Source organism: Anomalospiza imberbis, chromosome 2 (genome assembly GCF_031753505.1).
Source record: "Anomalospiza imberbis isolate Cuckoo-Finch-1a 21T00152 chromosome 2, ASM3175350v1, whole genome shotgun sequence".
Classification (NCBI taxonomy): Eukaryota; Metazoa; Chordata; class Aves; order Passeriformes; family Viduidae; genus Anomalospiza; species Anomalospiza imberbis.
In genome coordinates, this window is record NC_089682.1 from 33786396 (window position 1) to 33801405 (window position 15010).

General features: G+C 39.6%; 1 long non-coding RNA gene across 1 annotated transcript in view; it reads right to left on the reverse strand.

Moving 5' to 3' along the window:
• Nucleotides 1–396: 396 nt before the first annotated feature.
• The window catches only part of LOC137468640 (uncharacterized), a 590084-nt gene continuing 575470 nt past the window's right edge, over nucleotides 397–15010 (reverse strand). The window contains exon 3 of the long non-coding RNA XR_010996076.1: nucleotides 397–413. This is a non-coding gene — a long non-coding RNA (uncharacterized lncRNA). The remainder of the gene's footprint in view (nucleotides 414–15010) is intronic.

Consider the following 15010-nt stretch of genomic DNA (forward strand, 5'->3'; position numbering starts at 1 on the left):
GTTAACAGAATTTCAGTCATGAATATATTTGTGTCGTGGTTTGACATGGGAGTGAATGTTTTCAGGAAGTTAGGTCAAACCAATCAGTGGTCAAGTTTGGATATTGGCACCTAAAGTGACCACTGAAGGTATGGATACGCCTCTGAGAACACAGGGGGTTAAAAGCAAGAACTCCCAAGAGCTCGCTCTCTTTGGTTCCGGTCAAGGTGTTGTGCAGACCTCCCCTGCCCAGCCCATGCGCTGGGTGGGGGAGGGGAAGCCATGAGGCCTGGTTGAGGTGAGCTGAGGGGTAGAAGGACTGGAACCGAGCCAGCTCCTGTGGACGGAAGAGTGGAGAGAAGCGGAGATGTCTTTGTCGTCCCCCCTCCCCCAGAGGGAAGAGACAGAGAGTCCAGACGGCACCTGTAACTTTGCTGGCGCGGAGGAGAAGGAGAAGGGGGGGGGGGGAAGGTGCCCAGCCTTGGCCTTGGGAATCGGCTGCTGGGCAGAGATTTCAGCTGTCCGGGGAGTTGGAACTTTTAACCCTTTCCTGGGAAATTAAGGCTTTGTAAAATATTACTCCTCCTTGATTTGAAGTAGAAGAGAGACAGTCTGGGATCCGAGATGATGGAAGAGGAAATTTTTGAGTTGGAAGGAGATGATGGAGTGGCTTGTGGCTGGACTTTTCTTGTTAGCCACAGACTGAACCAAATTCTCCTGACAGAGGCTGCACTTAGGGGGGTGCGTTGGTGAACCAAGAGACCTGTTTCAGTGATTACCAACAGAGGAATGGAGAGAACAGAGGAGAGTTGAAGAGGGTGTGGAGAGGCCCTCTGTCTTCAGAGAAGATGAAGAGAAGAAGAAGATCTCTGTTCTTGGACCCTCGGCCCCAGGAGGAAATGGCGGGGACTGTAGACCCAAGATGAGAAACTGAACTGTTGTCTCTTTTTGTCCTCAGCAAAGCGTACTTAAAGGAGCCCTATGAGCAGTCTGTCCATGTACGGTGGTGAGAGCACTGTGACATGGAAAGGAGAGTGTCACACTGGCAGATTTTCTCCGGGCAGTTGCCATGTGTGACATGGAAACACAAGGGTGGCAATTGTGTTTCCTGGGGAGTCTGTGGCACAGGAGAGACTCCTGTCTCCCTTGATGGACTGAGTATTGATTATCTGAAGGGTGGCAACTTGATCAGGATCCTGGGTGGTGTCTCATCGTGGGTTTGTTTGGAAATTAGGTGGGAGGAGGAGGAGTGTTTTGGAAGGTTTTCATCCAGGATTTAGTGTTTGTGTGTTTATAGTAGTAGTAGTTTAATAAAGTTTTTTTCTTTGTTATTAAGTTTGGGCCTGCTCTGCTCTGTTCCTGATCACATCTCACAGCAATTATTTAGGAAGGTGCATTTTCATGGGGGCGCTGGCATTGCGCCAGTGTCAAACCATGACAATTTGTCACCCCCAGAGCAAAAATTTACTTCTAAAATCTGAATATCCTTAAACTTAACAGCACAAATGGTCCAACTGAAGAGGAAAACCTCAGTGCTGTTCTCAGGTCTGTGACATTGTTGTTAGCAGAAGCCTGAAATTCAAACTAGCAGGGTGAGCATTAGCAGCAAAATCTGACTACAGTTTCACCTCCATTTTACTTTGCAGATGTGCCAACTGACTCTAATGGCAAAACAGTAAGGCAAATGCTGGATATTTCCAACAAGACCCCCCCTCCTTGATTCCCAGCACCCCTTGAAGTGACTATGAGACAATTAATGAACATAAAATTGTAAAATACAAAATGCCACCTCATTCTCAGAATTAAAAACAACAACAAAAAATTACTGGAATGAGTAAAGAAGCAGAACTGAGAAAAATACATATAGCCCCTTGCATCTGTGATCAGTGAGTTAATAATCTAATCACAAACCAAGATACCATTGCAAAAATTGACAGCAGCCCTACTTAGCGACCAGATTTACAGAACAAATTCCAAGTCCAAATAAGTCTCTATGTTTTTTAAGCTTGGTGACTCCCTGGAAAATTACTTCACAATTCCTTTCATAAGTGCTGAACTGAATATTTGCAACATCAGTCATTATCATTTTGCAGTATGTTGCAGACAAAGTGTCATGTGTCATTTGTGTAATGTTAACAGGTGCTCATTGGTAAAAAGCAACAGGAAAAAAAAATAGGAAGGTAATTTGTCCAAGCTGAAGATAGTACTGTGTTATGAACAGTAATATCTACACAGATATCAATCTCTTGCCTCTCATGAGAGGTTGTTTTCATTTAAGAGTTAGAGTACCTGGTACTTGATGTCAATCTGTTGAACAGTTACAAATATAAGAATATAATTTTACCTTAGGGGAAAATACCTGCTAACAAATTGGCAAATGGAACAAGAAAAGAGGCTAAATATTCACACAGATCAGTCCAAAAGATGCTTTGAGAGAGCAAAATTTATGATAAAACAATACTAACAACAACAAAGCTGTTGTTTTCTATTAAATGAGACAACAATGTCACCATGGACAATCCACAGCAGTGATAACAGGACATACAGGAAATCCAGGCAGTAAATTAGTTATCTCAGATTTATGGGCTCCTAAAAGATTCTACTAGAAAATGCTGCTAGAAGACAGATATTACTACTTAACAGAGCTGGAATAAAATTAATAAGTGCAAACATGCCTTACTCAGCTTTTAGCATATATATACACATACATACATGTATGTGTGTGTACATGTATATTTACATATGTCCATTCTCTTAAAGAAATACATCTGAATTTTTGGAGTGGGTAAAAAAGAACAGAAAAAGCCCAAACCAAAACAAAAAAACACAAAACCAAAACCCATAAGAGGACAAGATCTCTTTCTTCTCTTAAACAACACTAACACGAGCTTGGCAGTCACAATCTGCAGAGAAGAACCCAGCAGATTTATAACCCATTCAAATCTGGCTTTTCAGACAAACACTGAAGTAAAATTAGTGTTTATTAAAACAAATGGACTATAAATACATTAATAAATGCTATCCTTAAGAAGAAATATCTGCAATTAATGTAATAGAACACGGGATGTTCACTAATTTACAGCCAGCAAACACATTTGATATCCACAACATACGGCAGCAATTTCTTGACAACTTTTGAACAGCATTTTTTCATCAGAATCTCTGCATGGGAGGACTTGTGCATCATCATTTACATTCTGCACCACTCAGGGAAAGTTGCCACCATATTTCCACAGCAGAAAAACTTCAGCATGATGAAAGAAATGGGTGGTTAACTCATATTTTTTCCATTTTGGCTCTGTTTTGCCAAGACAAAGAATGGATTGCAAAAGCACAGCAGGCAGATGAGTACTTTGTTAAAAGACTGCTTGCTCTACAATTATCAATATTGTAAAACATTTGGGTTATCTTTTAAGGGTTTTGATTTAAAATTGTCATCAGATTTCTTGTTTATGTTTGCTTTGCAAAAAAAACCCAAATATTGCATATAAATAAACGTTGGGTTGCCTATCTCACTTAGGCAGATGAGTTAAAAACCTCAAGCTGTAGATGCAACTAAAAAACAAAATCAAAACCAGACACCTATTTAAGGAGAACTCAAACAGCTCTGTCTGCTCTCCTCTCAAAAAAAAAAAAAAAAAAAAATCCCGACATAGTTGAAGAAAATACTATCATTATATTTATCTACAGTATTTTATTTTATTGAACTATACAAAGAAACTCATCATATCAGTTCAGTGAAATACTTTGTGGATGCCTCTTACTGCAACTGGAGGAAATACCAACATATTCAAGTGTTCAGATCCTATTGTCACCCAGAAATACTGTCCAAATATTTAAAACATTCAGCACACTTAAACACACCGAAGCACAGCTCTTGAAATTCAGCGACAGGAACTATTCCCAAATAAACACAAGTCCTCTGGTTCTCTAGAAAACTGAAAATTAGGAAGACTCAAAAACATCCTTACAAAGGAAAGGCATATTACTCTGTATTTTCGGTAAATGGATATGGCAGATCTGGATGTTTCTGCTGTGCTCAATACCAAAAATTTTTTTAGATCTGGCTGCAATAGGAAGTCCTTGCCTCGTTGGTATTGGTCTTCTTATTTTTCAAATTTCCAGCATTAAGGGTTTTTTAAAAAACTGGAATGTGGTATAAATATATAATATGATAAATAGATATATAAAGAATAAAACATAATATATATCCTGCCACATAAATCCAATGCACTTTAACACTCAGTTCTGCAAGCTCACAGGTGCTTGATGGCTACAAAGCCAACAGATTATTGACAGCAGTGAAAGACAAAGTAAAAAATTCACAAGTGTGCACTGGAACAAATGTTAAGAATACACCCACACTCCCCATTTTATTTCTTCAGGCATACTTCTTTAATCCTATGATCACATCCTTTATTCTTGGGGAATACATTCAGTCTGCCACTTGAATGTCAGGTAGCAGAAAAAATACAGGTAATTATAATTTTCATTATCACTCTTCAAGTGATTAACTTTTACTTAATGAAAGTATTTCTGAAAACCTCTTCCACACTCCCATTTCACTCACAACATGTGATCTGCTGGGACCACTAAGGGTTCAAATTATCCCTCTCTTATACAGGCATCCTTTAGGATTAACTCCACATTTTTAACTCTGTGTCTAATTTCAGCTAAAAATGAGGCATCTCCTTGCAGAAACATTCAGATGATTTGTTTTTATTCCAGCGTCATTCACCTAAGGAAAAACAGGGCTCTAAAACAAATTACTGAGAATGGAACAGAATGCACTTGAAGATCAATAGAATTGGTCTGTATTAGAGGAAAGCACCATCAGATAATATTCTAAAATTTCTTTGGGATCCCGGACACTGATAGGAACTCCAGACACTTCTGCCATTAATTTTGCTAAGCCCCAGGACAAACCAGCCTGAAGCAGGAGGGTAACAGGATATTTTCCCCTGACTTAATTTCTACCATCTCCCAATGGTTGCTCTGTGTAAATCTCCAAAGTTAAAATAAGTCATCTATGACACCCATTGCTTCTGAGATCACTTTATTTTGGTCTAGCTACCATTCTACCTTTCAGAAAAGAACCTTCAATGCAGCTGTCCAAATAACATGAACACCTGGTGCTCATATTCCATTATGCACAAAATTCCCACAGAGATGATTTAATATGGAAAAAATAGTTAATAAAAAGTCTCCAGTCCAGATTAAGTCAAATTAATACTCCAATAACCAACACTATCTCAATGAAGTTACAATAGAACAACAATTTTAAGTTCAAATCAATTAATAGTATTCACTTGACAAATGCTTGTGTAGGGATGGAAAAATACACGAGTGTGTTCTGCTGGGCCCTAAGCAGTATTTCACAATGAAATTAAACCATGCATTGGCATGGTATGGCAGATTGATTCTTTCAACTGATTCTGATCCTGGAATGCTGACATTTAATGTAATTTATACAAATAGGTTGCACAGAAAATATTCATTTGTAAAACCTGGGCTTAATGTGCTTTCAAAGAAGCAGTACAAAGAAACAAAGGTGAAATTAGCGCTTTTATGTCTCCAAAGTCATGAAAATAATCCAACAAGATCCAATCTCTCTAGGCAGGAGACAACTCTTTGGGTATTTTTGACGGGTTTCTTTCTCAGCTACCAAGCAAGCAGGCATCCATCCTTGAGACCCTTCCACATCCTTCTAAGGGCAGCTCCAGCTCTCACTGGCACAGGAATAAAACTCCACTGCTGCTGTGAGCCAGCCTCTTCCTGCAGGGCAAGGCTTCCTCAGGAAGGCTCACTGGATGAGGATCTTTGGGATCAGACTCATGACAGCAGCACGGCTCGAGGACACTGCCCCAGCACACGCCACCCCACTAACTGCAGCTGTGAGATGCCTTCAGCACAAGGAAAAATGTGCTTGTCTTAGGAAACCTCTATACTGTTCAGTACTAGCTTTATTAATATAATAAAAGGAATTTTTTGTTATTCTCACTAAGTACAGAACTACATTTTCAAAAATTAATGCAAACTTTAAAAAAAAATCCATCTGTAACAAGCCAAGAAACCCTCAAACACAAAAAAACCCAAAGAAACAAACAAACAAACACAAACCAACAGCATCAAAACCACAGAATTCACACTTCTGCTTTGTATTTTCCACAAACTAGGTATGAGTGGCAAGGTGAGTTTTGCTCTTAATGTACAAAGTCTAAACATTATTTATTTATTTATGCATAAAAGTCTCATCTCCCGTCCTTTTAGGACATTGTATACCTCCCAGGAAATGTTACAGTGGACATTTTAGTTACTTATAGGAATACTGAATAACTTCTAAATCTTCCTGAGCTCTTGGCTCGGCTGATGTCTTGTTGCAATGACTTTCACATGTTATGTGCTGCATAAAGAGGTATCTGCAAAGTGCTTTGCTAGAAATTAATTTCAAGTGAACACTTCATACACCTTTTCCCCCAATAATTAACAATAGCTACTCTTATTAGGTATCTGCTTTCTCTTTGTGCTCAATTAAAACACCTCTGCTCTTAAGGATTTCTCTATTTTCCTATTCAGCCTCAATGTTATCTATAGTAAATAAACTAGAACTTTCAGATGTGTTAACCACCTTCTTAAATAAAGAACTACCTTTACAATGAAGAGTAAAGTTCCATTTGAGCAACTTAAAAAATTGTGTAAAGGGAAAAAAAATATTTTCTTTAAAGGAAATGAAAAAAAAAAACAAATCCCACTTATTATCAAATAAAATCAGTAAGTAGATAAGTTTGGAATTGTGGGGTTTGAAAATTCTCAGGCACTGTCTGATGTCAGCTAGAAGTATAAAACCACCTCCTGAACATACTTTTCTGAAAACTGTTCTAAATAAAAGTGGCTTATTTTTAATTCACTGACCCAAAGTCACAAAGCCCTTCAAGTATTTCTGTACAGACTAAACCACTGTTTCCCTGTAAAAGCAAAAGGCATCAACCTGAGTTTACTAAACAAATGATCTTATTCCTCTCGACCCTCAGTAGACTGCACTTCTGGACTGAGATGCAAATTTTTCAACACAAAAAACTAATTTGAGCTTATGATCCTTTTTCCTCTTCATGATTAATCCTCTGGTACAACAAGATTCAGTGCAACCCTTAGCTGGCTTGCCACTGCTTAAATAAATACGTTTAAATTCATTTAAAATCATAAAGCAATTTATAACAGTTTTCAAAGAGCTGTAAAATGACCTGGTCTCCACCACAGCCTCAGAATGACACAGGAAATGATATTCAGTGATACTGTAAATATCATGGGTGTTCAACAGAGGTGTCTGCACTGGTTTTTACTGCTGCTATCCAAGTATCTGATAAAGCACAGTGTATGGCACTGATTGAATGCTGTCTTCAGCTATACAAGTGAAAATTCAGTTGGGCATTTTTGTAGCTGGTAGCACTGTTCCAGAGTCAAAGATAGCTGATGTTATGATTTTCTTGTTTTTCACATTAACTGCACTAAAATACCAAAGTAAATTAAGAGTGTTTCTAATAGAGAGAAATAAAATTCAGGGTCTCTCATCATGACAGATGACAGGCTGCAACTCAAACCTTTTAAAAAGCTGGAATCAGAACTTTTATCCCACAATCACAATGAAACTTTTCATACTAAAGAGAAAACTGCTTTTTAAAGACAGATTTTCCTCTGTCAGGGTAAGCTCATGACTGTAACAAAACCCAGTGACACCTGAAGCTCCCTGAAAACATCAGCATTTTGTTTCAAACAGCATAAACCCCCTCATCTCAACTCTGTGTTCACAGAGCATCAACACACTAAAATCATGCAAAATCAAACTTTCTCCCCCTCCTCTTATGGGCCAAAGAAGGTGTGGTATCCAAAGTCCAGCAGTAATGATTCATGTCACATCACCTACTGCACTCCTGAATGCCGCCTGCTCCTGGAATTTAACCCCAGGTCTGACAGGAAAGCAGCAACTGCAGCAGTAAAGCTTCACCTCAACAGGAAAGGTGCCAAAGGAAGCTCCTCCAGAGCCTACAAGGAAGATTTCTCAAATTATTTCTGAATGAATTCTCTGATTAGGACCTGTGTTTGGAGCCCCATGGACTTGATTCTGTTCCCATTTCAACTCCAGGAAGCTTCTGCCACTCTTTGGGGGCAGAGGAAATGGCAAAGTGAAACTCTTCCAAGCTAACACAGCATTTACATGTAAGTATCAAATGATTGCATTTCATTTCACACATAGTCTGCTGATGCTGATTACTTTGAGGGTTTTAATGTGATTTGCTGTGATAACAGGTTTTTCATAACACCTGAGCAGTATTGAGAGCACCTAAATACCAGGTTTACATAAAAAATGAAGTTTAGCCTATTTACCCACTCCAGTGTCCGTGGTGAAATTGCATGCTGCTCCACAGTTCTCAAAGTCCATACCTACAGGGTGGTGTATCTATCTTAATTTTAATTGCTACCAGCCTTTTACTTTGATTACTTATCTCAAACTTACCCAAACCCAAGGTTATTCAGTTCCACTTTAAGTGATTGAGATAAAGAATAATTGCAATATAATTAGATACTTATAGTCTGTTAAATACTAATTGAAGGCCTTACTTGAAACTAAATGCTACTGATTTTTTTTCTAATGAAAAGGCAAACAAAAGTTTAAAAAAATGTTTTAGGCTTGTCAGGTTTTTTTAAGCAGCTACTTTATACATTTCTCTGGGATCTTCTTTCTAAAAAGACCTTTTTTAGTATTTTCTCACAAAAAATATTTACTCATTGAGAATTGCTGATTTAAATAACAGGTATCTTCAAGTTACAAAAATTGCCTCTAGGGAAAGTACTTGCCCTGAAGAACTTTATGAAAATTAGACAGTATTATAATAATGAACTGAAAGAAGAAAAAAGTGCAGTCAAGGTCTTCCAAGAAATAACTATACACTATGTAATTTTCTCAGTGGAGCCTAACTGCTTAACTTTCTTAACCAAGCAGATGCAAAGAAGCACACAAAGGACTTTAAACTGAAGGAAGGTAGATTTAGACTAGATATTACAAAGAAATTCTTCCTTGTGAGGGTAGGGAGGCCCTGGCACAAGTTGCCCAGAGAAGCTGTGACTGCCCCTGGATCCCTGGAAATGTCCAAGGCCAGGCTGGATGGGGCTTGGAGCAATCTGGGGTAGGTGGAAGGTGTCCCTGCCCATGGCAGGGGGTGGGACTGGATGCCCTTCCGACGAAGGGCATTCTATGATTCTGTGAAAGAAAGGCAAAATATATTTAGTTTATTAAAGAGTGAAGATGAATCACTCATGAAGTTACTCAAAATAATGAAGTTATGTACCAAGTGTACCTCTGGCAGCATTTGTCCTTTTCACAAGTCAAGAATAATATAAACCATGCCATTCTGTTTGGCTTTTATGTCTGTGTAACAATAAATCATAACATTATACCTAATCCATAAAATATTTTTGTTTCAATAACTCTACCCAGACAGGTATCAATGTATTTTTAAAAACACCTACAAAAATATTGTTATTTTTTTACAGGGAAAATGAGAATTGAAACAAATGCTATTCAACAGACTAAGGATACATTCATTGAGAATGAAATGATTCTGAGAATTAATCTAGCATATTATTCACTAATTTACTTAATCACATTTGAGTGAAAGGACACTCTAGATTTATTGGTTTATTGCAGTCCACAGCCCAACAACATATTTACACTCAGAAGTCCTTGTTATTTCTCTTGTCTATTTTGGAATTGAAAGCACTTATTCACATTAAGCCTGCAGAATGCAGATTGGTGCCAGAGCAGATCTCATCTGGGTCACAGTAATAAAGTCCATGGCTCTGCTACACAGTTAATTGCCTGCTGCATCTGGTATTTCTGATCTAAATCAAAAACAATTCCAGGACCAAGGTGCCTAACAACCAGTTGTACCCATTTCAGGAGCCTCAGCTTTTGATTTTGTGCACATTATCAAGGCAATACTCAGCAGAAGGCACCTAGATTTGGGGTTTGGATTTCAACTTCTTTCTGACCTGATATAAATCCATAAGCTTTTAAAAAAAAGGGTGCACACATCCATCAAATGGAGTGAGAATCTCGATGAATCAGGCATTGGTGGCTTGCTGGAGGCACCCAGCTGTGTGCCTGTCCCTGCCAGCAATGTGCAGTGGGGTGTCAGAATTCCCAAAATCACAGCTTAATCATCACATGGGGAAAGGACAGGAAATCTACACTGTGCTGGCACCAAGGGCCTTCTGCTAGCAAGGCAGCACTCAGGCTGCTCATGCCAAAGATGAGGATTATCAAACTTGGAGGCAAACAAAGAGGATTTTTTGCAGGAAGCACTGCTGGGCAATATTCAGTAACAGCTTCTGAGTCAGAAAAAACTCAAATATCTTAGGCTATCCAGGGGGGAGAGAAAGTGCAAAATAATGTGGTAGAGAACTTCAGAGGCTAGAAGGTTTTTACCAAAAATACCTCTCCACTCCTTTACAGATAGCTTTCAGCTCCAGACTGCAATTAAGTTCTAAAGCCTTATTCTATTTCCCCGCTCATAAAAGATGTAGGCATACCATTTGTCTAAAAGAAAAAAAACCCAAATTATTCTTTTTCCACATCAGTAGTCCTCAAGTATTAAAAAAAAATTCTGACTGCAAGGTAGTAAATTTTTTCCCAGATATGTCCAATATCAAATTAATAAGATTTCTATTAGCATATTTTTATATCATCTCTCCAACCACAGAAAGACAAGAGACAAAGCGTAATGGAGCACACATAATGCAAAATTCTTCACAGCACATTATTTACAAGTTTTTACAAGCAAAGAACAATGAATTTGGCTTTTGCCCTCTTTCTTCCCACAAAGCACTCCAGAAATGACCAAAACCAGAGACACCTGAAAATTGTACAGATCCAAATGGAGAGAGAAAACAAACAAACACGGCAAAACACACATCAAAAATCTTCCTATTCTTATATTCCCAGGACTGCAGTTGTTGGGTGGTGTCTTGCAGCACCACTTTAAAAGCAAGGCACTCACAAAAACCACGGTGTAGACTCCCCCATGCTCCTGACAGATGAACAATTACCCAACAGGATAATTTTGTTCCAGATCACTACATCTGCACACACACACAAGTCCAAGCTGACTGAAAAACTTCATCAGGAAATGCCAGGGTCAGTCACTGATTTTACTCAGTCCTTGTTCAATCAAGTTTCAACAGCCTCTCAAAAGTAAAGCTCAGGTCTTTAGGATCTGGTTCTGCCTGGTACCTAAATTTAAATCCTGAAGTCAGCAGGATTCACCACAGTCACCTAAAGAACCAGAAAAATTCTGCTTTATTCGTGTCTTGTCCCTGAACCTGGGGTTAGGGATCCCTGTAAAGAATTCAAAGGACACACTACTCTCCTTTGGTTTTTACACTCAACAGGAAACAAAACTATGAAATTTTATCTCAGCTTTAAGATGCCCTTTTTACTTCTTTCAGTGGGAAATTGGAGCAAAAATCCTGTACCCTTCTCTTCATTTTGGAACATAAAAACAAGAAGCTGCACAGATGGCCACAATCTGCAGAAAAACTGAGTCCCAAGCCAGGAAGTCAGACAAAAATGTGACAACAGTACAAATGCAGCCCCCTTTGCTCTGGAGGAGATCTGAACCTTCCTCAGAGTTTCAAAGGAGCTGGAAAAAAATCTCTATCATGGTTTGACACTGGCGCAATGCCAGCGCCCCCATGAAAATGCACCTTCCTAAATAATTGCTGTGAGATGTGATCAGGAACAGAGCAGAGCAGGCCCAAGCTTAATAACAAAGAAGAAAACTTTATTAAACTACTACTACTATAAAAACCAGACACTAAATCCTGGATGAAAACCTTTCAAAACACCCTTCCTCCTCCTCCCACCTAATTTCCAAACAAACCCACGATGAGACACCACCCAGGATCCTGATCAAGTTGCCACCCTTCAGATAATCAATACTCAGTCCATCAAGGGAGACAGGAGTCTCTCCTGTGCCACAGACTCCCCAGGAAACACAATTGCCACCCTTGTGTTTCCATGTCACACATGGCAACTGCCCGGAGAAAATCTGCCAGTGTGACACTCTCCTTTCCATGTCACAGTGCTCTCACCACCGTGCATGGACAGACTGCTCATAGGGCTCCTTTAAGGATGCTTTGCCGAGTACCAAAAGAAACAACAGTTCAGCATCTCACCTCAGGACTACAGTCCCCCCCATTTCCTCCTGGGGCCGAGGGTCCAAGAACAGAGATCTTCTTCTCTTCATCTTCTCTGAAGACAGAGGGCCTCTCCACACCCTCTTCAACTCTCCTCTGTTCTCTCCATTCCTCTGTTGGTAATCACTGAAACAGGTCTCTTGGCCCATCAACGCACCCCCCTAAGTGCAGCCTCTGTCGCAGGAGAATTTGGTTCAGTCTGTGGCTAACAAGAAAAGTCCAGCCACAAGCCACTCCATCATCTCCTTCCAACTCAAAAATTTCCTCTTCCATCATCTTGGATCCCAGACTGTCTCTCTTCTACTTCAAATCAAGGAGGAGTAATATTTTACAAAGCCTTAATTTCCCAGGAAAGGGTTAAAAGTTCCAACTCCCCGGACAGCTGAAATCTCTGCCCAGCAGCCGATTCCCAAGGCCAAGGCTGGGCACCTTCCCCCCCCCCTTCTCCTTCTCCTCCGCGCCAGCAAAGTTACAGGTGCCGTCCGAACTCTCTGTCTCTTCCCTCTGGGGACGACAAAGGCATCTCTGCTTCTCTCCACCCTTCTGTCCACAGGAGCTGGCTCGGTTCCAGTCCTTCTACCCCTCAGCTCACCTCGACCAGGCCTCATGGCTCCCCCTCCCCCACCCAGCCCCATGGCTGGGCAGGGAAGATCTGCACAGCACCCTGACCGGAACCAAAGAGTTCTTGGGAGCTCTTGGGAGTTCCTGCTTTTAACCCCCTGTGTTCTCAGAGGCGTATCCATACCTTCAGTGGTCACTTTAGGTGCCAATATCCAAACTTGACCACTGATTGGTTTGACCCAACTTCCTGAAAGAATTCACTTCCCTGTCAAACCACGACAATCTCCACGACTGATCAAAGAGGGCAACAAAAGTTCTCTCCTGGCCTTTGCAGGCTTCTAGAAGATATCTGAAGCACGTGGTTCATTCAGTACAGGTTATGATGAAACAGATAAAATGAGGAAATGAAGAAAGACAGTTGATTGATGGTCTGACTTAAGTGGCACAATCATTTTGCACTGGCCAAACTATTTCAGAGCTGAGCTTATTACAAAAGACTCCAACTTAATAATCACACTTTGAAGATGCACAAAAAGGATCTAAAATTTCTCTTTTTTATTTCCAATGAAATCAAGTAAGAAGAAGAGTCAGTAGTTTTGAATTTTTTCCCTCTTGAGGTATATCTTGATGGAAATCTAAAACTTGAATTTTGCACTAAATTAAGCAAATAGGTTAAAGTTCCCTACTTCAAATCAGCCAGTTCATCTCAGACTCTGTTTACAGCTCTAGACTGAAATCTGGAGTTGCAAGAAGTGAGGATGACAGGAAGGAATAAATGCTGCTGCCTTTTTCCTCTTACATTTGACCTAAGGGATTGCAGGGGGATGGGGTGTGGAACAAACAAAAAAAACCAACAGGAGAATAATGGCATTTTCCCAAAAAATTGAGTCAAAGCATTCATTGCTGGGCAAACACAAAAAAGGAGGGCTGAGGATAGAGAGAGTTAAACAGAAAAAAAGTAATATTTGTCTGTTAAAATTTAATTGAACCTCAAAACCCTACCCCAGTCAATGTTGTAGCAGTTATCAAGCTGACCAAAATGTAGATTAATAAGCTACATGATTCATCCTAGAATCCTTAAGGGAGGAACATTAAGCTATTATATCCATTAATTAGTTAATGATTGATGAAATTTAGTAGTTCATCATAAGACATCAATGGGGGGGGGGGGAGCATAAAAGCACTATTGAGGTTCATCCAGACACACAAGAAATAAATACTCATTTCAAGATTTCAAAGAGGAAAAACCTTACAGTGAGGAATCAGCATGTTCAATGACAGTTTCCTTATGTAGAAAGGAGACCCACTACCGACTACTCAGCTGTGTGTTCTTACAGGAAAAATACATCCATCTCTACAAAAAGGAATTCAAATTCACTGACAATAAGCAACTTTGAGGTGAGGAGAAAAAAAGGAAATTAGTTCAGTGTGACTTTAGAAATTGGTAAACATTATGCTCTTGTTCTGTCCACCAAGACCATTTTAATATCTCGCTGACATTTGCCTACTGAAACATTTTCTATAACTGACATTTTCTCAAACACCATGAACTTACCTTGGTGGAGACACAGTTTCTCTGGCAGGATAGTAATAGGATGACACAGCTGTTGCCATTTACAGATATAAATACAATTGACTGTCATAAAGGAGTAGAAGCTCCCCTGAGCATGCAGAAAGAAAAGGTTTTTTTTTTAAAAAACCTCAGTAATTCCTTTTCGGAGGAACTTTCAATTCCAAGCATTTGTCACACTCCTACTTCAAACACACAATGCAGAGCTAAGCCACAGTAAGAAAATAGCATCTAATCCTTCTACGACTTACTCAGAAATGCAAATAGACTTAACAGGGGGTTTTAACAAAGTAAGAAATGTGATTAAAATACATTTCTTGGTTCATGAACTTCAGTTTAAGAAAGTACATTAAAAACTGAAAAGCCAAACTGTTCACAAGTTAAAATGCTCCAAGATCTTTCTGCAGTCCCAGAGGTCTGTGGGCAGTTCTAAAAGTCTCTGAAGCAGATCACAAGACCCCATAGACTTGTATCTATTCCAAAACATTGTAGGCCATGTTTTGGGGAAACACTTCAGTGCTGGGCTCTGTGCATGGACACAGGAGAAGACAAACTTCACCCTAAGGAGCTTTAACAGAAATACAGAGTAAGCAGGTAAAAGCCACCTAAAGGTAAGGGCTAGGACATAAAGCTTGAGTCTTGAAGAAG